We start from the raw sequence: 26,688 nt of genomic DNA, 5'->3' as shown, positions 1-26,688 counted from the left end.
GTCACCTTTTTCTAGACTCTTCCGACCGTGCTTTCTTCGTTTTTTTTCTCAATTCTGAAAACGCAGGTCCTGCCGTTTCCTCTTTCTCTGTTCCTCTGACAATGCTTTTTTAGTTCTCTGCTTCTTATATGCCAGTTTAGCCATGACGATAGTTGTTCTTATAGCTAGCCGGATCTGGATGGGGGCGTGTATGCGTGTAATTTGTCCGCCGGCCCAAAGTTTGCAAGTGCGGTTTTTCCACTCACAGGCACCAGAGGGGGGCGAGACGACCACCATTCAACCCGAAAAGAGTTATATAACCATTCCAATAACTCTGAAGCTGTTCAGTTAAGCTAAAACTGCATAGTGCTGCTTTAAGTGCAAAAATCATAGACGGAGTCAAAGTCAAAAGTCTTATGCCACCCACAGCTCAATGTAAATCTGTAGGTATATTTTTTTCAACAATTTTATTATCCACCAGGTGAAAAACCTTCACCTTTAAAAGGCTTATCAGTAATGTTCATCTATCTTCTGCAAGCCACATGATTTGAGGTTTCATTCATACCTGTAGCTCAAATGGTGTAATATGAGTTGCTTGTTAAGTTTAATGTTTAGACCTGCTGCTGAAATGCGCTGTTAGTTAAGAGCAAACAGCAGGTCTTTACAGAGAAGAGAATCCTTGCTGATGTGATCTGATCCCTTATCAGGTACTGGCAAAGATGGTGATAACAGAGTGAAAACGGAAAAGATACAGCGATTTCATTTAAATTCCGCTGGTGGCAAAAGATGTGGAATTGAAAAAATTAGTTTCCGCTTAGTGTCACTTCTTATATCTATATTTTTTTAGGTTTGGTTATTCATTTTAACAGTCTCAGTCATTACAGCATGTCTGTCCATCTGCCACGTCTGAAACACTAAGGAGGACACATGGAAAACGGTACAGTTGAAATTATATGGTAAACCAATCCAAAGGATGCAAAGTAAATGCAAGTAAAAGTCCACAATCTTGTTTTTAAAAGCATTTTTCTCATACTGTACATACATGTCACCTTAAACACTGACCTGAATGACCCTGCTGTTTACATGTGTTTACCCAACACATTGGCCTCAGTTTGGCCTCCTAGAGCTGATAGTAACTTCAGGGGAAGTGACATTCAGGGAAACGTTTAAATTACGATGACGGTGTGAGCCATGTCTCATTAAAAGACTGAGTTTGCAAGAATTACCCCATTGCTGTTTATGACTTGTGGCCACAACCACATGACACATGAAAGAAGAAAAAGGCATTAAAGTGACAGTAACTGGGTTTACGGGTGTCTTTTTCTCATACTAAAAAGGCTAAATACTTCAGATATACTGTGAGCATTCAGCCACAAGATTTAGTTTTAACCTCAGATTTCTGGAAATTCAAAATAGATTCAATGGAATTAGTATCATGCTTGGTTACCTATTGATGAATTGCACTTGGTGTAATAATTTTCTCACTGTAGTAACGCAGATGTCCTCATGACTCCTGGTTAGATTGATCATTCACGCTGTGGTTGTAGCAGCGCTCTGAAGCTCATCTGAGTTGTGGACATTTTGAGGTAGGAGATTCAAGCAGAAGAATGTTTAATGTAGTGCTTTGGTGTTGACTATTAATCGGCAGTTAAATCCTCTTTTAAACGGTGTGTTTTAGTGAGTACTACAACAGGTTAATTCTACCACAAAAATCTCAATTATCTGCAAAACACAACAAAATTCCATCAGCAATTTGTCTGTGGAAATGTGTGATGCCACACAGTGGAACATATTTCCCCTCAGAACATATTTGATGTTTATTACACAGCTTTGTAGAGTGCGATTTTGGACCATTGAGATTTCTCACATGATTAATTCACGTTGTTGGGCTGCTTTTCTATTATTCTGAAGGACAATGTGAGTCAACATTCGGAAGCATTTAACGTCTGTAATGTGAAATATTTCTGGAATATTCAGTTGTTTTATATTTTTTTTTTTTTTTTTTTTTTATATATTTTTTTTTTTATTTAACAATCAGGCATACATACAAACAAACCAACATAGTGCAGTAGTGAGCAATCTTGTAAATCCATACTTCCAGCAGTGACAAGAGTGATTTAAGTGTTTAAGTGTGTATGTGTGCGGGTGTGAGTGTGGTTATGTGTATGTGTGTATATGCGTAAACAAAGTAACCGTTTATTATGTATTACCATTGTTATTACCATCACCATCCCACTTCCCACTACCACCATATTGCCAATATTGTGTTGGTAGCTTTTTTTACTTCCATCCTTCCTCCTATGTAATAATTGCCATTGTCAATCCTGCATAAAATACGACATAATAAGATAATATAATATAAGATAATATAATATAACCTTCCCCCTCATCTCATCAGTCCATATCTTTTCCTATTTTTTTTTTAATTTTTTTTTTTTTTTTTTTTGTGTTATGTGTGTTATGTGCAATGTCTAAGGTGCATTAAAATAGGGAGTACAGTGCGAGAGTGTCTCAAATTGGGACAGAGATGCTGTCCCGTTGAAACCACTTCTCGCCTGTCTAGCCTGCCTTGGTGTTTGTGAGGTTTTTCCATATATCCTTAATCCTTCTTTTTTTTTTTTTTTTTTTTTTTTCATTCTATGTTGTGGTGCATTAAAAACCCATGAAGAGATAAGGGGGAAGTTATTGCACTAGTGATGACAATGATATCTAATTCTAAAACAGCATTGACAATGGCAATATTGATGATGATAATAATAATAATAATATTAATAATAATAATAAATGACAATGATGATGGCAGTGGTGATCATAACGGTAAGAGCAAAAGACAGCAACAACAGTAGTTACAACAATGGAGAAAAAAAAAAAAAAAAAAAGAAAAAATGAAATTAGTAATCATAACAGTAACAGTAAAGATAGCAATAACAATGATGACAGAAACAAGTTTAAACAACTAATATGAATATTCGTGGGTTGAGTAAGAAGGTGAGAGAAGTCAGAGTTGAAAACAGAGAAAGGATTCATAGCTGTAAGAGGTCAGAAAGTGTTGGACGGCAGGGATCAGTTTCAGATGTGTTATTATGAAGGGGAGATGCGAGTTCCATTGCCATGAAGTCTGTTATAAGATTTTTCCAGATGTTAATGTGTAATTTATTTCTGGTTTTCCAGTTCATGAGGATAGTTTTCTTGGCGATGGCTAGAGCTGTGAGGAGTATTTTAGAGTTTATGGTTTTATCAGTTATTATTGTGAGGTCCCCCAGCAAGCAAAGGGAAGGCGACATTGGGATGTGGCAGCCAACTATAGTTGATAGTGCCTGTGTGACCTCTTCCCAAAAGTGTTTGATTGGAGTGCAGTGCCAGGTTGCATGAATGTATGTATCTGTAGAATTTTGATTGCAATGTGTGCAAATTTCTGATGTGAATCCCATTTTAGCTAATCTATTGCCCGTGTAATGCGTTCTGTGAAGTATTTTGTATTGTATTAACTGAAGATTCGAATTTTTGGACATGTGATAGATGTTTTTACAGATTTGGGTCCAGAAGTTGGCATCAGGGGCTATTGATAGATCGTTTTCCCATTTTATTGTTGGTAAGTATATGGTCTGAAGTTGATTTGAGATCATTTTGTATATTTTAGAGAGAAGTTTCTTTGGAGAGGAAATGTTGACCAAGTCTGATATTGCCGGTGGAAGTTCTAAATTTGTGTCTCTGATGTTTATTTTTGTCAGAACAGAAGATTTGAGTTGTAGGTATTTTAAAAATTCGTTGTTCCCGATGCCATACTCCTGGGCCAGTTCCGGAAATGGTCTAAATGTGTTAGCTTTGAAAATATGCTTAATGTGGGTGATACCCTTTTCCGCCCATGTGTGAAAGTTCAATGTTTTTTTATTGCTTATAAAGTCACGGTTGTTCCACAGTGGGGTGAGGTTAGATGGAGCTAATGTAGAATTAGTGATTTGGTGAAATTTCCACCAGGCTGTCAGAGTGGTGGCTATAGTTACTGCCTTAAAACATGTGTGTTGTTTAATTGATTTGGTGAGGAATGGTATGTCAGCTATATTTAATTCTTTGCATAATGATTGTTCTATATCTAGCCATACAATATCAGATTGGGTGGGGCGAATCCATTTGTATATGTATTGCAGTTGGTTAGCCATTGAGTAATATTGGAAATTTGGTGCTTCTAGTCCTCCTTGAACCTTACTTTTTTGAAGTGTAGTGAGTTTTATCCTTGGCGTTTTATTTTTCCAGTAGAAGCGAGTTATAATGGAGTCTAGTGATTTAAACCAGGTGAGTGTGGGGTGGGTTGGAATCATTGAGAATAGGTAATTAATTTTCGGTAAAATCGTCATTTTTATTGCTGCTATCCTGCCGATTATGGAGATTGGGAGATTGAGCCATCTGAGCAAGTCGTCTTCTATTTTTTTTAGCAATGGTGTGAAGTTGAGTGTTACCAACTCTGACAGTCTGGAGGAAATCTTAATGCCTAAGTAAGTGATGTGATCTTGACAAATAGGTATTGGTGATTGCTGGGGAGCCACATCCCATTTGGTTTTATGTAAAGGGAGGGTGGAAGATTTATTCCAGTTTATTGCATAATCGGATATTTTTGAGAAGGACTGAATTGTTTTAATTATTTCTTGAGTAGATGTTAGTGGTTCTTGTATATATAGTAGGATATCATCTGCATAGAGTGAGATTTTATGTGTTTGTTGTGGTGTTTCAATACCTTTGATTGCTGGGTTTTGACGGATAGCTGCTGCTAAAGGTTCAATAAAAATGGTGAATAGGGATGGAGAGAGTGGACATCCCTGCCTCGTTCCCCTGTGCAGTGTGAAGCTTTGTGATGTTAGTCCGTTCGTTGTTACTGTGGCCGATGGTGATGTGTATAAAATCTTGATCCAGTTAATAAACGACTCTCCAAAGCCGAATTTTTGTAACGTGGTGAATAAAAATTTCCAGTTGACCCTATCGAAAGCTTTTTCGGCGTCTAATGTGGTAATGAGAGTATCTTTCTGTTGTACTGATGAGTAGTGCATTAAGTTGTATAATCTGCGGGTATTATTAGATGCATGTCAGTTGTTCAGTTGTTTTATATTTATTTTCTTGATTTTATTGGTTAACATTATTTTCTCCACCCATGCAACCTTTTTTAAAAAATTTTATCTGTGAAAATATTTGCATTTTGCAACAATAAACATTTAAAATAATAATGTTACATTGTTACATCAGAAATCATTTTAATAATATTCAAACAAATAATGAACCAAGATGTTTACAATCACAGTTAATATTACGTTCTTCACACTGTAAAAGACAGTGCATTGCGTTTTTGGATATACTATTGCATGCAGTGTGCTGTTAACAGTATACTATATATTTGGGGAAATTTAGTAAGTAATCTGAATTTTCCATACATAATAGAAAGTTGGCATACTGTGCACAGCATTATGGTAGCTTGCTGTTCTGAACATACAGTTGTCAAACATTTATCTTTTTAGGATAACATGAACTGATGAATCAGTGCATGTTATTCTAAGACCACATACTATATTTATTAAGAATGAAAATAGGTATTAAGATTCTCAAGCTCATAGGAAACTGGGAGTCAACGCAAAGCATTCTCTGTATGTCTAGATATGTTGTATTGACTGTCTATAGCACTTGTGTCTTCATTTTCTCCTCTGTTGCGTTCAGGTTTCTCACTCGTTCTCTCCCTCGTTCACATGTTCACACATCCCACTATCTGTCCTCGGTCTCAGACTCCGGTAGCACTAATGGCTGTTGTCACAAGTTTTACTGCACCCACCCGCTGTGACCATCTGTCTGGTCTCTCTCTCACTCTATCTCTCTCATCAATGATGCTTTATCGGCACGCCTGCCAAAATACAATGTTGCCAAAGAAGTACAGAGGATAATTAATCTGCAGAATTGGACGATATGGCAGAAGTGTATACTTGTTAATCACTGCAAAGAAAGCATGAAATGACATTGATATGAAACCGTGACCTCTCCTCTGCCTCATTTGCATCACAACTCATGCCATAAAACCTGCTTCCTTGTTGCAACTATGGGATGGGTAACATATGAAAATTATATATTAATAAATATTTTTTTATTACTTTTATATGCATTATATAAATTAGTAATTGTTATTATTTTGTGGTATTAAAGTGGAGAGACTGAATTTGAAATTCATATAGCTGTTAAAGGTATATTATATTATATAATTATATAATTGTTTAAGTTATATATGAATTATATATATATATATATATATATATATATATATATATATATATATATATATATATATATATATACATTAATCAACAATTTATTTAAATTCTTATAATTATATAATTATAAAATAAAATTTAAAAGAATTGACATTATTTGTATTATTAATAATTATATATATATATATATATATATATAAAATTTGTTATTAATAATATAAATAATGTCAATTTATTAAAAAAATGTCTATAAAGTAATAATATATTTATAAGTGATTTTGGTCAGCATTCAGGCGTGACTACCATAAAAATGGTCTCAAAGCTACGACATGGACTAAAAGCCACAAAACTCTCATTTTGTTTTTGAGTGTCTCGGCTACAACCACTCACATGCAGACTGATATCTTTACTCATTGTCTCATAATTTTGTATGCATCCTGCCACAAGCGTAGTATTTTTAAGATGTCGTATCTAGTTGAAAATAGTCCAACTTTTTTAAAAAAAACATTAGAGCATATGAATTGCTGCAAATAAGGCTCAAGTGAACCTAAAATCTGCCTTTTTATACAGGGCTTCCAGTTACGAAAGATTAGTTGACCAGTCAACTTTTAAAAATATTTTTTCACATCCCTTAGTTTCAACACAAATAATACATAATCCGAGGGCATGTCGCTTGGAAATAGATTGCCGCTATCTAAACCTCTAAAGACAACAGTTTATTTCTCACGTAATGCCCAAGAGATAAATGATACACGGCTTCCTCGCTGCCATCTGCAATCTGTGCTGTGGAGTCCTACTCCTGAATACTGATCTAAGATCTGTGCTTCTGGGAGTTGAGGGATGTGATGTCATTCCCGTTTTATGCCTTATGGAATACCGCAGGTGGTTACTGAAAGAAACCAACCAAAGTCAAGCAGCAGATCTTCTGTGCTCAACTCTCAACAGATCTGAGAGCAGCTCTAATGAGGACCGTCTTTATTTAAAGAGCACACTCACTGTACACCCACACCTCCGCCTTTGTGTTGTCTTGTTACTCGGGTTTCCATAGCGGTCCGTTCTGTGTTGTGAGCGTCTGAAGGGAGTGGAGCTGCAAGATGACAGAGTTGCAGTAGTATGAGTGTGACTACTAGAGTAAATGCACCTGAGTGCATCTGTACGTGGATCATGTTCGCTCATCGCTTAGTTCACGGCCTCAAGACAGGACGGAAATTCAAGGGTAGGAGTGTATCCTATTGGTGACTGTGTGTAGGCTGCTAGCTCTGTATTATTGAGTAATATATTGTGTGTGTGTGTGTGTGTGTGTGTGTGTGTTTCCTTAGGCTTTGCTGGAGGCCTGCACTGAGACTACGAACCGTGTTGGGATTGTAGCAACTTCAATGGGCCGCAACACTCACTAAAACACTGGAGGCGACTGAATGAGGTATGACTACAGGACACACACACACACACACACACACACACACACACACACACACACACACACACACACACACACACACACACACACACACACACCTTTTGATAGCCATGACCTTTAATTTAGCAATTTACTACTTGTGCAGGGGGCATTATCTGGAGAGCAATTGTAAAAATAACTCTTGCTTAAGCTGTGTCCTATTCACTCGTCAATACAGGCCCTGATTGGTGGAGCAATAATACAGGTCTGCCTACCAACAGAGCTGTTTACCGAACAACACAACTGGCGCTGAAAGCCAGGCCTTCACATAAAACACCTCCAGGAAAAAGCTAGCTAGGGCAGACCGTTTGGGACAACACAGCTTTAATGATTCATGCTTGAAGCGCGGTCGGTCACAGGCGTACTGTAACACGCAGGTTTACTGTAGCATGCTCACACACTGGCATGCGCATGTGCAGCGGGTTCAGAGACGTCAGTTAAGTGTCTCATTAGCAAATAATACATGTTCATGTGAGACGTGTGTGAACAGGCCCATGTTCTCAAGAGTGTAGGCATGGTCTAATCTAATTCAAGTGCATTACATGCCTGATGTCGATCAAAGAAATTTCTGTTCTGTTGTTTATGGTCACAAACCCAGATTTTAGGTAGATTTGTGAATGAATCCCATAAGCGCCCTCTTTTGGTAGAATATACATTGTAGTGCAAAAATGTCGTTTTAAATGTGTTAGTGCTGTTTCTGTATAATATATTTGTGTTTATGTATATAAACTTTATTTTAAAATTATTATCATTTGAATTCTTTAAAATTATATTAGAAATTATACATATATATATATATTACACACACACACACACACACACATATATATATATATATGTGTGTGTTTGTGTGTGTGTGTGTGTGTGTGTGTGTGTGTGTGTGTGTGTGTGTGTGTGTGTGTGTGTGTGTGTGTGTGTGTGTGTGTGTGTGTGTGTGTGTGTGTGTGTGTGTGTGTGTGTAAATATAATTATTTGTGTCTTAAAAAATGTAGAGAGAGACTAAATTTGAAGTAAATATATCAGATTTTGGCCAACATTCAGAAGTAAACTACCATGTAGAAGATTTGAGAATTTGTTATAATTTTTTAAAACAAAGTTATTGTTACAATGTGTAGGATTCTTCGTGCTTATTTTTCAGTTCAGTCTTTCACTCAAATTGTTATGCTTATTATAGAATTCAGTAAAATATGTATTAAATTAGACAAAATGTAAAATTGTTGCATAAAATGTCTATTAATCATAGACCATACTGAAACACAAAGGCAACCACCAAAATTAATCAGCCACACAGATGCAGTTATTCTCAAAATGGCCAAATATGAGCCGATTAATACGCCTGGCCAATATATCAGCGCATGACTACTCAGAAAATCAGTATACGAGAGACAAATGGCCAGACAGGCCATGCTTTCTCGCGGACTGGCCTGTTAAATGCTTGATATAAGCTAATTTTGAGGGTAATTAACAGAGACGTATGAAAATTAGTACTTCATGAGCTGAGGCTCTCTTTTCTGAGTCTGTCTCGCTCACTCAGTTATTCATCTCAGATAGTTCTACTATGCCATGGCACCTTTAACCAATCGTGGGCTTTTAGAGTAAAAGCTCTTATCGTGTTAAAGGTCACTGGCCTCTTAGTGCACGTGGTGGAGCATAGCCGTTCATCACACTCACGCTGCTGTCTTTTACCCTGTGCTTCCTAATGCTTTCTGAACGTCCTGATCTTCCGTCAAGTGTTAATATGGCAAAGGTTGGGTTCAGCAATGTGTTTTTCCTGTTGGTTTCTTCTCAAAAGACATTTGAAAAAAAAATTTGCCTAGAGAAATGGACGACAAATTGATGCTGAAAGCACATTGGAATGCATCAGAGTCCATTTATATAGTGTGATGTCATTATAAAAAGGTGATCTGCAAGATCAAAGTGTGATATGCGATGTGTCATTATTTACTCAACCTTATTTGATTTAAAATTTCTGTTCTCTTCACTCTTCACTTAAAAATAAAGAAGTACTACCATGAAGAACCTTTAGCATCCACAGAACCTGAAGAAGGTTATTTTTACTATTTATACTGGTTCTTTAGATTTTTAAACACCTCGATTGTAGTCTTGAGTTTTCTTCCGGAAACATATACATCACAATATTCCTCATTTAAATAATTCCCACCCAAGACATGTGCAATAAAGGGGGCGATGCCTGGTTGAGTTGCATTAGTAGTATGTTGAAACTTCCGAGACATTTCCGAAACACACTCGAAGCGGTTGACCAATCACAACACACTGGTGCAGCCGGCCAATCAAAGCACATATGTGGAAAAATATGCTTTTTGAACATTCAAGCATGAAAACCTATACTAGTAGACCCCAAAAACAAAATCATGACTTTGCAAAGGGCATAATATGACCTCTTTAAGAGTGTTTGGACCCCATTGACTTTCATTGGGAAGACAAAATACACTGGGACATCTTTCAAAATGTCTCCTTTTGTTTTCCACAAACACGTTTGGAGCATCATGAGGGTGAATTTTTAGGTGAACTAAGCTAGTCATCTGTGATCTTTGTATCCTAATCAATTTTTTATCAGGTGTGTGTCCTGCACACAAGACTTGTTGGAAGTTTGGGTGCTGCAGAACCCAGCCTTATGCTTGCTTAGTGTGTGTGTGTGTGTGTGTGTGTGTGTGTGTGTGTGTGTGTGTGTGTGTGTGTGTGTGTGTGTGTGTGTGTGTGTGTGTGTGTGTGTGTGTGTGTGTGTGTGTGTGTGTGTGTGTGTGTGTGTGTGTGTGTGTGTGTGTGTGTGAGAGAGAGTTTGGTGAGGACAGCAGTGCTATTCTTGGCTGTTGGGGGAAGTCTTGGCTCCTGGGCGCATGGGAAAAGTGTTCTTGGCAAGAGTAGTGGTGGCATTCCATTGTGCCTGAATCCCTCTCCCCCTCAGCACTTAAAACCGTGTCCTTTCACACTGTGATCTCAGCGGAGCGCTTTCTAGAAAGAGGGAGAATAAATAAATTACTAGCATAAACACAAAAGCACCTCGCAATCACAGCTACATTTCCAACCATCCACATAGACGTGCCCGTTTGCACGCTTTTAGATTCTTTTTTTCAAACATTCATATGCAGACATGTATCATACATCTATTTTCATTCTTTTAAAGAGTTTTGAACGGCTCAAGGTTCAGAATGAATCGTCCACTGCTGTCATAAACATATCTCTCTGCACACTGGCCCTCAGTCGCTGGAGCCGCTTGGAAGTCAGTGGTTCTGGAACATTGAAAGAACGGTCGAGGAATAAACATCCAGCTCTCTGAAACGCTGTGATATTAACTTCCCAGAACTCATTTGACCTTTGACCTAGGGGTGGGAATCAGCAGGGATGACCAGGTGACTGTGACAATATGGCGGTATTACACATTTTCTAGTGGTCGTTACTTGTATCTGACCCAAAATATTAATTTAGAGCTAAAAAAATATTAATTCTTGGTCTTAATAGGGGCTATTTTGACTGCAGAGTTTGTCTTGCAGGTGTAGTTTATGTAGTCAAGGTCATATCTTGTACTTTATTTAGACACTGGATTTTTCAAACTGGTCTCTCTCACTATCTCTCTCTCTCTCTCTCTCTCTCTCTCTCTTTCTCTAAATTGGATGCATGATAGATTGGTACCATATCACTTATTAGTTTCTATTTATTTATTTATTTATTTATCTAATAATCCTCTGTATATTTTATTTTTATTGTTATGGCCAATACTAGATATTTAATTATTCATGCTTATTTCCTCTTTTACATTTAGATTAGCTATGCTCTCATCTAACACCACTTAAAATAAATATTTTTTAAGAGGTAATAAATGTAATAAAAAAATGTATTCTTTAGTAATCTCAAAATTAATATCCATTTTTCATACTGTACATTATAATTGAGTGATGCTTAAATTCACTTGTAAAATTATCTTTTTTAGTTTTGACTGCAAATTTTCTTTCTTTATTTAATTTAATTATTTAATTATTCTTTACCTATTTAAGCATACGAGCTATGCAGTTATGGTTTCGAAATAAACTGCCTGGGTGTGTTACGAATATGACTGCAGAGTGAACTGACTTCCCTTAAAAATGACTTTGATACTCAACAATGCACTAATGCTCTGTAGCAAGTTTAAGACTCAGGGAAGAATGAGGCGGGAACCGGCGAACAATCAAAATACTTTTAATATTCAAATAAAAGAAATACACAAACAAAAGGATCCGCCAGCAGCCCCTCACGGACGACTGCTGGCTCCACAAAACAGAAACATAAAATCAGGCCTGTTCCTCTCTCAATCTTCAACGTCATCGCTCCTCCTTTTATACTTCCGCTCCTCCGTGAGAGATGCAAGACCGGTGCGTCTCACAGGTAACATTCATTATCACTTACGCCACCGGCCTCGCACCGTTCTCTCACGTCCCTCGGCCTCGTCCTGCTCGCTACACGCTCGCTCTAATAATACATTCATTCTAAATACACACACATTCACACATTAATCCTTTATCCAAACAATCTCTTACACTGAATGGCCTTTAGGGACTTAAAGGGATAGTTCACCCAAAAATGAAAATTCTGTCAGTAATTACTCACCCTCATGTTGTTCCAACCTTGTAAGACCTTCATTCATCTTCAGAACACAAATTAAGATATTTCTGATGAAATCTGAGGGCTGGATCACTCCTCCATAGGCTTCTAAGGGATTGAAACTTGATAACGACTTCATTTCAGCTATTCATTTCCTTCTCTGTGGGCCTCTAGTCAGTTAACGTAGTGTGGTAGCTTAGTGCTACGTCACACGTAGGCTCACTATTGGCCGACGCTGGTCATGTGTGTGATGCGTGTGACGTACAACAACAGAAGCTTACGCTATTACAGTAGTGAACTGACTCGAGGCCCACAGAGAAGGAAATGAATAGTTGAAATAAAGTCGTTATTTTTGTTTGTTTTTGCGAACAAAAAGTGTTCTCGTCGTTTGATAAACTTAAGATTGAGCCACTGTAGTCACTTGGACTTTTTTAACAATGTCTTTAATAACTTTTCGGGGCTGGCAAGTTTCAATCCCTGAAGAAGCCTATGGAGGAGTGATCCAGCTCGGATTTCATCAAAAATATCTTAATTAGAGTTCAGAAGATGAACGAAGGTCTTACGAGGTTGGAACAACAGGAGGGTGAGTAATTATTGACCGAATTTTCATTTTTGGGTGAACTATCCCTTTAAGAGCACAAAGGGCCTTTAGGGACTTAAGAGCACTGTTTGCTTTTGCCTTTTTTAATCACCAAAGTGGTTAATTTAAGCTGTGCCTGAAACCAAACAGCTGTTGCTCTTATTCTCAGGTGGCAGAGGTCTTATGCCTGACAGACTGGGTCAAGAGGTCAGACTGTTACTACTGAAAATCTAGACGTCAGTGTGAATTAAGTGCATGCATTTTCAATTAGTTTTTTTAAAGGATTAACATTCCATCACTCTTGAAAAAAATGCCGATATTATCTTCAAACTCTTTAGTTACTTGTTACCAGCCTGGATGATTTTTGACTGCAGCTTATTCTTGGAAATCAATTATATACCTCCAAACAAGCTCCCAACAGGCCAGGGATTTGGTGGCGTGTGAAAGGTGACCCGCTGACCCTCTGCCAGTGTGCAAGAGCTTGAGGTCAGAGGTGCAGAGCTCGACGCAAAAGACATACAATTCATATGTGGCGTCAACTTGCATGAATTGCATTACAAACTCTTTCTCTGTGTAAAACCAACAACTTTGTTAGGATAGAAACATGCAGGTTCATAGAGGTTATATTCCAAATCCTTATCCTTTGAAAACAGGGTCAAGGAGAGCCAAGCTATGAATGTGAAGTTATGTTCTGAGAAGTGTTGCTGCTATTAGCTTCCATTTATATCAAGGTCGACCTCAATCCTGATGTTTTGAGTGTATGTTTGACATTTGCTGGATTTTTGTCTTCCTGATTACTCACAATGAATAATCGTCAATATTCTGCTTTGTAACCCACATCACAGGGCATGTTTAAGCAACAGCAAAGGTCAAAATGCCAAAAAATGACGTTGGTGGTGCTTACTGAAAAACGATGAAAAGTGTTTTATGAGCTTCGAGAATAAAAGCGTGTATATTTGTTTGGCTCGTACATAAATTCAAAGCACCATCAGGAGTCTTTCATTGCGGCCGTATTTATCGTCTCTGTCTCGTTCGCACCAGGTCCTGTGATTCTCATGCTATTGGGTTTCATGCTGTTTTCGGGTTTAGGTGGTCTGTGTGGGGGGCTGGCCCGTCATGCTAATTTCTCACCCTTTATTTATTACCTCAGTGTTATCTAAATCTTTAATTGTCCATGAATGAATGATCACAGGACTGCTAAAGAGAGCGTTCGCAAGATAGGAGATATCCCTCTGTTTAGCCTGAACCGAGAGATCATAGCACAATGTTTTTATGATTTTGAACTGGTTTTGGATTTGAATTATGCTTCCGATGACCCTTATGCCATTTTATTTTATTTATGTTTAATCTTGTTTTATTTTATTTTTTTTAAATCCTTTTTTAAATTTAATTTAAAAATATATTATTTTATTATTATTTTTTTATATATTTTTTTTTACATGCTACCAAAATGTCAAACCAAATGACATTTGTTTTGAAGAAAGATACCTAAAGCACAATTTACACGCAACATGTTTTACAAAAATAAGGTCACTGCGTACATGACAAAAAGTCGAATTTGATCTATAGTAACCATTTATATTATATTTAAATTTATATTTGACACAAAATGATTTTTAATGTTTTTTTAAAGCTGATTCTATACAGTTTAAGATATGCACCTTTTATTTAAACCAGAATAAAACAAATAAAAGATTAAATAAAAGATAGCTCAAAATGTAGTTTTAGCATTATTTCTTTCGAGATGTCATTTGGGTATGGTATGTTGTTATCTAATGCAGTAACATTCATAAATTAGCATTTCCAATACATTTTTGTGACCCAGACCTGATGATGTGTACAGGACATCAGCCAATCTTTGCTGTGTGGGCAGACGTGAGTATTGTTATGGATTCACAGCAGTGTCCTCAAACAACCCTTCGGTCCGTCTTAGTTTGGCCAGCAACGCAGAGCCAAACAAGGCCACACCAAACACAATTGCACGTCGTTCCATTTTGCCACAATTCAAAGAGCCTTCGTCCTGTGGCTCTGCTCTCTCAGGAGCATAAATACTTCTCTACGTGGTTCACTGTGTGTGAATGGCTTTGAACAGGGCCTCATGCTGTGCTTTGGTGCATAGTTTGTGTGTGTGTGTGTGTGTGTGTGTGTGTGTGTGTGTGTGTGTGTGTGTGTGTGTGTGTGTGTGTGTGTGTGTGTGTGTGTGTGTGTGTGTGTGTGTGTGTGTGTGTGTGTGTGTTCGGTGAAGGTCCACTTTTATGTTCTGTGTTTGCGGGTTCGGCGTGATGCAGCTGTGAGTTTGTATGCTCACATAGTCGGTTTTCTCAGCAGTACAGTCGTTATGATGGGATGTTGCTCTGAGGTTTGTGGCTGCGTGTTGCATGCTGCTACATGTGTCGGTGGTCTTTTATGCAAAAGGACAGTGAGCGGATGTGCACTGAAGCAGGACACACACTAAATGTGTTTATTTATTGTTTGGTTAAATAATAATTTTATTACTAAAATGTATTATTTTATACTGTTTCCAGAAGTCTGAGACCACTAGTTTGTATTTTGCATTATTTTCTAAGTCATTTTAGAAGCTAATTTCATGTAGTTGCATTTTTCTTTCAATTGATAGTAGGGATGCACCGATATGAACATTTTGGCCGATACCGATAACCGATAATTCTTTACATTTGAAAGCCGATAACCGATATATTGGCCGATAAATCTAAATTAAAAAAATTTATATACTTTGATAGCCTGTATACATAAACAAAAGGCTCACCATTAAAAGCCTTGTCTCAAACACTTTTAACATAAATCAAACATATACAATACAGTACAGCCTAGTTTGAACCAGTGTAAGATTCCTTAACTTTTAAAATAAATTTTACACTCCTATGGGCAACTTTCTTTATTAAAAAAATGGTAACACTTTATAATACGGTTTAATTTTGTTAGCATTAGTTAGCATGAACCAACAATTTTATAAGACATTTTTAAGACAGTTGTATCTGTTAACATTAGTCAATGCACTGTGAACTAACATGAACACACATATTTTATTAACTACTACAAAGGCTATTGCTCTCTGTTAGTTAATGCATTAACAAATGAGACCTTATTGTAAAGTGTTATCAAAAAATCTATTGCCTAACAAAAAATAAAATACCTAAATAATGCAAACAAGTCATTGGATAACATTGGGCTGCATATAAAGAAACAAAATGGATCAATAAAATGTAATCGCCTCTGCACGGACAATAAGGAAATTATTTTTATCAAACCATATCGTTGATGAAAATAATACGAGAACAAAATAATGGTAGTTATTAATTATAACACAATATTTTTGAAAAAAATTAAACATTTTTAATATTACAGTGATAGTAAAAATCTTTAATAGCTTAGTTACTGTTTCAAATGACATTGCTGTGTGAGCTGCGCGCGCTGAAGCTGAAGAGAACGAACGTTAAACCAAATCGCTTTGCTTAGAAGGTTAATCAACTCAACGGTTGCTGAAGAATGCAAACCCAAAGAATTTACAAATTTATTACAATAGTGAATACAATTATAATTATATGACAGTCCCAATCATAGCTTTTAATGTTTTGCATTGTTGTTCAATCTGCGCGTGCTTAAGCTGAAGAGAACGAGCACCGGGAAACGGAAGAACTTTTCTAGCAGGCTGTTTAAATCCACGAAACGCATCATATGTGAGATTAATCAGATATTTATTTTACATCAACTTTATATTACGACTTATCTGCACAAAATGACGTGAATGCACAATCGAACTTGTGCTGGTCACAATGTTGTAGTAATCCCTGTTCTGGACGCGCTATTCCCACAACAACGCGCTGAAACACGGCAACTAAACCCAGAGAATTCACAACGTTTTATTACAATATTGTTCTATTTATTACAATTATAATGGCATGTATATGACAGTCCCAATTATAGTTAGGAATGTGCATTGCTGTTTGAGCTTCGCGCACGCTAAATAGGCTATAAAGATGATCACCGGTACAATGAAGCGCTACTGCATCGTTCATTAACTCAACCAAACGCATCCTATATTAGATTAATAATATAGGATAATATATATAATATATATAATAATACAGATATATATACACAAAATAAACATATTACAACTTACAATGGCACAGAATGCTGCGAATGCTCAAGAGAACTTGACTATGCTTGTCATGAAGGCTTAACTCCATAGATGCGCTCTTTCCACAACAACGCGCTCGTCGCGCTGAAACACTGGCGAACAAGAATTCACAACATTCTTTTACAGGCGTTTTTATTATAATGTTATGAAGCCTATGTGACAGATTTGTGCTGCACATGTTGCACTGAACTGTATCTTCCTTTTCGAAGTGAATCCAATCATTCAGAACCATCATGGCGAACAGCGCGCATCTCTCAACTGAAGTAAATAATCTATTATCTATCGGCTTTGATATATCGGCCAAATTTTCTTATCGGATCGATAACGATAACATCAAAAAAGACCATTTATCGGCCGATATCGATATATGGTCGATATATCGTGCATCCCTAATTGATAGCTATTAAGCTGATTGTAATATGCTGCTTATATTACTTAATAGTGATCCTAATATTCTGCTCTTAAAGCTGCAGTAGGTAGTTTTGAGAAAATATTGACTTAGCATGAAAATTTGAACAAGCACAACTTACAGGTCCAACCCCCTTGCTCTCTGCTGCGCTACAGCCCTCCCTCCACAGCTCCTCCCCCACAGCGGAGCCTGCCGTGAACGCGCAGGCTAGTAAGCAGGACCACCGATGACGGCGGATTATAAACAGTTATGGAACATTCACTAATAGGGACGAAACATCAACAATATGCTTTACATTGACTATGGCCTTCCTATACTTTGACTACAAACTTGGTCCTCAAATCATTATGTATTTTGCAATACATGTAACTTTATAACGTTGCATTCTTTCTATAAGTTATAAATAGCTAGTAAGATAACATTAAGGGGATTATTTCACTTTTAAAAAAAACTTTTGCTGATAATTTACTCACCTCCATGTCATCCAAGATGTCCATGTCTTTCTTTCTTCAGTCGAAAAGAAATTAAGGTTTTTGATGAAAACATTCCAGGCTTTTTCTCCATATAATGGACTTCAATAGGACACAAACGTTTCAAGGACGAAATGACAGTTTCAGTGCAGCTTCAAAGAGTTTTAAACGATACCAGACGATGAATAAGGGTCTTATCTAGCGAAACGATCGGTCATTTCAAAAATAAATAAAAAACTTTAAGTTTTATAAGCACAAATGCTTGCCTTGCTCTGTTCTGTGATGCACGTTCGTGACTCTCCTGTTCGAACTTGTTCATCAAAATGAACAAATCTTTTTTCGAGTCATTTCGTTCGTTGAATTTATGGAATGACTCGAAAAAAGATTCGTTCATTTGGATGAACGAGTTCCAAAAGGAGGGTCACTAACGACGGTACACGCTCGCGCTGTGCAAGAGAGGGGTGATCAGCGCGTACACGAGCGTGATTGACACTGCTAAGACATTCCTCCTGGCTCTGATTGGTTGATTCTGACCGGGAGCGGTGTATTTCTGCAAATGGCAATAGGACCACAGGGAGGAGTCAGAGGAGCTTGATTTTTTCACAGATTATCTGTCTCATATTCTACTGTCAGGATATAATGACAGTTTTAACAAATATTTGTTTTTAAAAAAAAATTCCTACTGGAGCTTTAATAGCTAATAATACTAATCATAATATGCTGCTCATAATACCTAATAATAATCATGAATTTCTAATATTATTTTTAAGCATTCAAAATGTCCCTTTACAATTTTTTTAATGAGATTTTACTATAAAAATATATTTTATGATTTCTAAAAAAAGTGCTGATAATATCTAATAATAATCATTAATTTTTTAACATTATTTTTAACATTCGAATAGTTGTAATCACTTCTTTAAAAAAATATTGAAAAATTGTATTATAAGAATAAAATATTTTATGATAAAAATGTATAGCTCAATTTTTTTTAATTGATATGAGCTCATAAGCAGCTTGTAATATGGTGCTTATAATATCTAATAATAATCATAGTAGTAATAGTTTACTTATAAACGTAAGCTTTGCTTTGCTTTGATTAATTTATATGTATTAGTGATCGTGTAATTGCTTTAAAGTGTCATTTAATATATTTTGGTGCTAGTTTGAGACTTAAACTGCTCAAACTCAGTCTCCTCTGAGCGTGTGTGTTGTTCTGCCTCTTATTTGTCACAAGCGTGTGTATCTTTAGCCTGTATTTGTCAGTACGTCTGCGTGTTATATATATATGTGTGTGTGTGTGTGTGTGTGAGTATTTTTGTTCACTGACTTGGCCGACCTCAGAGACCTCCCTCACTCTCATTTATCATAGTTACACCTCTGACTTGAGAGGGAATGAACAGAGCCAGGTCTGAGTTTCTGTTCGGCTACAGTTGCAATCCCTTATCAGAAAGAGAGAATGAGGCGTTCAGGAACATAGACCTGAACAGACCAACAAGGTTAGGACAAAATTCAGAATTGAACAATTTAATTGAATTCGATTTAAATGGGAATGACAGAAAGAAGAATTTACTATACTTTAGGTTACTATACGTTTTTTATTTTATTTTAACACGATCATACATATATTTGTTTTAACAAAACACTAAGAACTGCATGATACATTTTGACTAATTATGTCTATAGCCTATAGTTTCCTGTTTTTTATTTTATTTGATTGTGTAATTAATTCAATTGTCATTTTTGTAAACTTCAAAACCAATTTTAAAACCATCACTAGCTATCAAATCAGATTTTAATATTACAATTGGCATTTATTTTTATTTTTATATAAGTATAATGAAATTATATGCACTCCAAGTTTGGCGTTGGTAAGATTCTTTTGCTAACCCACACTCACTCAAACCAAGAGTTGAATACTTTCGTTTTGACTGAAGTGTTGCAGTCTCGCTGGTGTTAGCTCTGCATTCGGCCATCACATTTTGCTGTGGGCGCTTGCGTTAAAAGCACATAAAGTTAATCTGCAGTCATTCCTCTCCCCTCAGGGCTCAGTATGGGGTTAATGCTCCACTCTGTAATGTTGCTGGGCATGCTGGGTATGACTGTAGTGCTGCTCTCTCTTTGCCAATCTGTCTATTCACCCAGCTAATGAGTAATTGTTGGGTTGTTAGTGCCAGATGACGGTGATACAAGCAAGGGAGAATGTTCTACTTGATCATAGAAGTGGTTGGTTGTTGGAACTGGGTTAAAGGAATAATTCACCTGGGGACTGGGAATGTCAAACTGCAAAATCCAGAATGGTCAGCGCAGACCACAACGATCTGCCCAGGTCTGTCGGTCCTGGGCGAGCCCCATCCAATTGTGTCCCAGATCTTGTCGTAGCGAGTCGCGCCATCGTGTTGCAGGGCGTCCGCGTGGCCGCTTGATGTCGATCGGCAACCAGACAGTGACTTCGCGCGTCCATCTTTTGTCCGTCCGCCGCATCAGGTGCCCGGCCCAGCGCTGCTTGGCCTTGTTGGCCAAGTCCACCGCGTCGGCCACCCTGGTCATGAACGAACTGCAAAATAAGACTAAAAATGAAAAGTATTACAAAGTCATCTGGACTGTTTTTTTTTTATGAAACTTTTATGCTGCAACATTTTGAAAGCCCCATTCACTTTCATATGGAAAAGAGCAGCCAGGACATTCGTCAAAATATCTTCCTTTGTGTTCCACTGAAGAAAGTAACTCACACAGGTTTGGAGGAACATGAGTGCAAGTAATGGCAGAATTTTCTTTTCTTTTTTTATTTGACTATGCCCTTAAAAGTAATGTACTGTATGCAATGTGCATGCTGGGAGTCATGTGCGGGAGACCTCTTTCATGCACATATGTAGGCGTGGGTGCGCTTTTTGCATATGTATAGAGCCTTTGATGTGTCTCCTTGGCGACACATCTCTGGAGTTCACAGTGACACTGAAGCAGAGAGAGGGAAGCCACAGCTGAACGGCAGACAGTCGGAGGGAGTCACAGCCATTCTTTCTCGTGCAGGTGCGATCAAAGGCTCGTGAAAATGCATATCAGTCTTAAAGCATTCGGTGTGCGTACACGTAAAAGGACGCATCCGGCTATGAGAGGCTGGTTACATTCCACTGAATGGCGCAGAGCTTTCCTGTGAAGATTTGAGTGGATTTTTAAATCACTGCTCCGTCAGATTCGCACAGAATGAATTGGCAAATGGCATGAGTGCATCACACCTGAGCATTCAGTGGAATATGAAACCAATCATTTTGTGCATTAGGCAAACAGAACTAGTAACTATTTATAGAAGCATGAAAAAAACTTTATGTATGTGCATATTGCTGTTTAAGTTGATATTTTTTATTCAGCTTTATTTATACTGTGCTGAGCAGCATGTGTCAAGTATAAAACAGTGTTGTACTTGGATATGATTTTAACTCGCGTTTCCAAGTAATTTGATAAAAGAAACTGAGAGTTTAAAATAGATGTGCCTGTGATAGTCTGGGCATCCACCATGTTAGAGCCACTAGGTTAGATGATTTCAAGACCAGATGCGACCTGTGATCATGCTTTCACTGTTGAAACTATCAGGCTTTTTACACTTTAATTTATTAATCTAATATATATATATATATATATATTATTAGAGTTTGGGGTCTGTGAGTTTTTTGTTTATGTTTTAGAAAGAAGTCTCATGTTCACCAAGGCTGAATTTATTTGATCAAAGCTACAGTAAAAACAATAATATTATGAAATATTATTACAATTTAAAATAACTTTTCTATTTGTATATATTTTAAAATGTTATTTATTCCGGTGATGGTAAAGATGAATTTTCACATTCTAATATGCTGATTTGCTGCTCAAGAAACATTTATTATTATTATCAATTATTAAAACAGTTGTGCTGCTGAATATGAATAGAAGGTTTTAAAAACAGCATTTATTTGAAATAAAATGTCTTAAATTACATTTTTATGAATATTACTGACCCTAAACTTTTGAATGATAGTGTATATTAATTATATTATATTATATTATTTTATATTGCTTTGATTGCATTGATTGTACAACTACAGCACAACAATGCTTGCTCTGGTCATCTTACAATTTATATAATTTCATTCTGTATCTCTCCAGTTACGCATTTGCCAGCACTGTTGTATTCGACCCTTTTAACTTCCCTCAGATGCCGGAACTAAAAGCAGGAAGTGTTTCTGGAACCGTACAAAGCTCATGCATAATTAACGAGACAAGCATCGCTTAGTTTATGATTGGTTGTCAGTTACTAAGCGTTTCAGAAATCAGACTTCATTCGCCCCAATAGAAAGCATATTTACACTGTCTGAATCCTTTCCTATTCCCTATATAGTGTACTATGTGCCATTTACCGTATAAAGATGTTTTAATTGTGTGAACATGTGACTGATTTGAGCCGCAGCTTCTATAGCGTAAATCTGATTAGAAGCTGAAGTGCAAAGTGATGTCATCAAAATCGTTTATCCATATTGGCAGAAGTGAGAGACTGTAAGTTTTAAATGCATCTTCTAAATGCAAATTTTGTCATTGTTTTGGAGCACACTATCTTATAGAGAACCTTAAGGCTAAGATATTCATACTAAAAGCCCGCAAATTCTATTTCTGAGATCATGGGGACTTTAATTGGACTCTTTTTCTCCTACTTAATGACTGCAATCTGTAGAGAGGAGAAATATTCTCCGGTATAGCAGCCTTTTTATCTCTACTTCTGTCTGTCCTCATAATCTCGTGTCTGTATCTCTCTGTTTCTCTCTTCCCCCCGTCCATTTATCAATCTCTCAGGTGACTGCACGCGCTTCAGAGTAAACACACGAAAACTAATGGAATTACCCCAAAGGCTCAGAAATGGTGAGCATAGCTAATTTGTTGCCACAGCAACAGGCAAACTTTCCCGTGCCGCTTGTTTTGTTGACTGCGGTTCTGTAAACAGCACACACTCCCTTGCCTAACAAGGGAACTCCTTGCGTGCCCGTCATGCGCTGCGCTTCAGATTGATTCGCATTAATGACCGAGCCCGAGCTCAAAGCACTGACAACCTCTGACTGCCTCATACTTTCCATAACACGGCCCATAGGGACGCGTTCAGCCGTGCGTTAAATTGACTCATCGGCACGCCCACATGGAGTCTGCGCACGGAGAACATCATTCACAAAGTTCTGAGCACGTTTATTCCATATTTTGGTTATTTTGAGGATGTTTTCAGCTATCAATAATAGTCTAGTACTTCTTTAAACACATTTTACCGCATTTAAATCCATACCACAGACATCTGCGGACTTTCCACTAAAATCAGTGTTCCTTCTAGGCCTGGTAGAGAACTTTAGCTAATCTATACTTTGTTTTCATAAAGAATGTGAGCGTAAACAGAGGAAATTTGAGCTTTTACTGGTTTATTTTAGCATTATTTGAGATGCTGTCATAGTTTTATTAATATATGGTTCAATTATTTTAGTTTTTTATACTTTTTCATTTTGATCTTAAAGTTTTAGTAATTAGTTCGGTTTATCATTTTCATTAGTTTTAAAAAAATTTGTCTATATAGTTTTTTATTCATTTTATTAAAGTTTTTGTACATTGTTAAACCTGAAATATAACAAGTAAATATCTTTTTTCATTTAACATTTATTTAATATCAAGTAACAGACTTTTTTTTTTTGTTAATTAATTTTAATAACCCTGGCCTTTTCAACACTTAAAAATAGTTATAAAATAAAAGAACAATGAAAAAACCAAAGTTCAAAATAACTTTTTTTTTATTGTAAAGAACATTTTAATAATCTGAAGAACCTTTTTCCACTATAAAGAGCCTTTTGTGCAATGGAACATTCAACGAAATTCTTCTTGGAACCATCAGTGCCAATAACGAGCCTTTATTTTTAAGAGTCTCGTTTTTCCTTTGGGAGACTTTTCTGTTGTCCGCTCTTACTGCACCATCTTCATAACCAATAAGCAGAATATGTATTTATCAAAACTGCATAGCTAACTAGGTCAGCTAAACAAACTCTAGCCTTTAGCTATGAATCTGAGACGTTGCTGTCTCTAGCACCACCTGCTGGTGAGTTAGTAGAACTGCAACAGTTCTCTCTGGTATTTATATGCCATTTGATTTTTAAATGGTGCAGAAACTAAGTGGTTCAGAGACCTCCAATTAGATGAGATGTTGCTGTACGGGATTAGCGTCAAAATGCCCTTGTGCTTTCATTGAGCTCACCTGAAATGAGCTTCTATTCCGGGGAAGTGTGTGTGGGTCTGTGTTTGTGTGTGCTCTTCTGCCATGTGTGGGAGTGCATAGTGCACATATAAGGGAGAGAAGTCTGTCTTTAGGCCTATTTCTTCAACTGAAGCACTTTCAGAAAATAAGCCCCCTTAATACATTTTTTGATATGATAATGATGTATTGTGTTTGACATCATTCTGTGATGGTTTTTTTTAGTTGACATTTTTGCATTAAAATGGTAGATTAGTCTTGCCAAGGCTAATTTCATATTGTTTGTATCCGAAATAGCACAGTTAAATCACACTCAGTTTGACTAGAAATGATGCACGATAAATAAAATAAAAAACATTGGTAACAATTTAATTTAGTGTCTTTGTTACACGTTACATGTTGCTATAGTAATATAACAGTAATTACATGCAATTAACCCAAACCTAATCCTAACCCTATAGTTAGTACATGTTGTAAATTAATATTACTCGGTACTTTAATGTATAATTACAGTGTAACGTTTAAAGTGTAACTATAATGTTTTTGATGTTTTGTACTGACACTGTTGTGTCCTTGGTCAACAAGTATGATGCCACAGTTGTAATGTGAGTATTATATTTTTTTTATTTTGTTTTTGGTATTAAAGTATTAACACTTTTATTCAACAAGGATGCATTAAATTCATCAAAAGTTTCAGTAAAGACATGTATAATGTTACAAAATATTTCAATTTAATGTATCACAGTTTCCACGACAATACTAAGCAGCACAACTTTTTTTCAACATTGACAATAATAAGAAATGTTTCTTGAGCAACAAATCAGCTGAAATTTCAGCTTTGCCATCACAGGATGAAAACTGTTTTGTTGTTTTTTAATCAAATAAATGCAGCCTTGGTGAGCATAAGAGAATTCTTTCAAAAACATTTAAAAATCTCACCGACCCCAAACTAAAGCATTAGTGCTGGTTTTACTCTTTAGATCATTTCATAATAGATTTAGTGGGGAATTTTTGTGATGAATTAAAAAGAGTAAAGATATTAAATCTATAGCAACATACAAAAGGCATTTGAAAAGTTTCCAGATTTAATGTGCTCTCTGCTTAACAAAAAGAAAATCTGTTATTTTGAATAATAATCAACCACTCTGCGACATAGAAGTGCCTGTAGCTGTAGAAACAGCCTTATATCTCTTCATCTCTCTCTGGTTTAATCTCAATCGCTCTCTCCCCCTCTCTCGATTTCCCTCGCCTCCCTCCTCTGTCTTTCTGTACATCCCTCCCTCTCTCCCTGATCTCCTCCCTCATTCTGCCTCTCTGTCATTCTTTCGCTCTCTCTTTAGCAGTGTAGTCTGGGCACGCTGCCAGCTGGCATGTGTCTTTTTTGAATGAATACCTGATGAAGTTGGTGGTGTGCAGTGAGGTGAGGAGTGGGAGGAGCTGAGCGAGTGAGTGAGCGAGCGAGGGAGAGGGAGGGGAGAACTGGTGGATTGGCTAGGCCTTGCATAACGCACGTTTGAGTGCTGCAGGCAGGGCTCAGAGCTCAGCGCTCCTGTGTTACACACGGGGCCCGGCGGGGCAGGGGGCAGTGCCTGACCACAGCCATGACTTAGAGCAGGAACGGCCACACCGTTGTACCTCCGTAAGGTGTCAGGGTGTCTTTGTGTCTGTGCGGCTCCTGTGGGAACAAGGGGGAGACAGAGAGCGACTCAAATGGCCTCTCTGAACAACAAGGTAAGCTTTTACGTGCTCCCACTACAATGTGTTTTACTCAAATGCATGTATGTTAGAGATTGTGCATGTCTAGGACTTCTCTGTTATAGTGTGTTTCTCAACTGTAGCCAAGGGTGGTATTACTGCAGCTTTAAGGTGGTACTTAAAAAGATCCTTGCTTTGTTAAACTTATCAAAAAGATTAAAATAATTAGTAGTCAACCCATTGGCACTATAAGCTGCTTTTTACAGTAAAAAAGAAAAATAAACTATGTGTAATATGTGCATATTGCTAGAGTAAAAACTCCAAAACTCTTTACTCGATTGATGATAATGCCAAAAGATATGCAGTCTTCTGTAATACAAGTTCTCTGCTTTGGTATTGATGAAGTGGTTCATCGTTAATGATCAAACTGTGAAGGTTCATAAGGCACAGAAACATTAGTGAGTTTTAGTACAGTTTCTGTCTTTCTCTTGTCTTGTCTTTGTGATTCATGTTCTTTATGAGTATCTCTGGACTCGAAAGTGCAAGTCATTCAGCTCCACTTCTTCATGCAGCTACAAAGCTCTCTCTCTCTCTCTCCTGAGAGTGTTCTGTTTCTTCTTTACTTACGTCGTTTCTACTTTACAACCTGTCTCCGTTTCACTCGCTCTATCCATTTCTGTGCTGTTCATTGTAGAGATCAGGCACTGGGACAGTTTGTGAGTATCTGCCCACCTTTTAAAGAGAAAGCGTCTCAAAAAAGTGTGGAAAGATCTACAGTACAGAAAGGTTGTGTCTTAAATGCTAGTGAGCCACTTGCCTAGACAGCACGCTTGAGCATCTTAGATGCATTCT

General features: G+C 37.1%; 1 protein-coding gene across 4 annotated transcripts in view; it reads left to right on the top strand.

Annotated features, from left to right (window-relative positions):
• The window catches only part of atxn1a (ataxin 1a), a 102,115-nt gene that overhangs the window by 58,715 nt on the left and 16,712 nt on the right, over positions 1–26,688 (top strand). For 3 of the 4 annotated variants that reach the window (XM_077196270.1, XM_077196272.1, XM_077196271.1), the window contains one exon: positions 7,541–7,641. The gene's annotated coding sequence lies outside the window, so the exon portion shown is untranslated. Of the gene's footprint in view, positions 1–7,540; positions 7,642–25,489; positions 25,873–26,688 lie in introns of those variants that run through there. The other variant, XM_077196273.1, reaches the window with a different exon arrangement.

This window comes from Siphateles boraxobius, unplaced genomic scaffold, assembly GCF_051911475.1.
Source record: "Siphateles boraxobius isolate OS27281-9 unplaced genomic scaffold, OSU_SipBor_1 35, whole genome shotgun sequence".
NCBI classification, from domain to species: Eukaryota; Metazoa; Chordata; class Actinopteri; order Cypriniformes; family Leuciscidae; genus Siphateles; species Siphateles boraxobius.
Note: the sequence above shows the minus strand (reverse complement) of the source record. Positions and strands in the feature narration are given on the sequence as shown.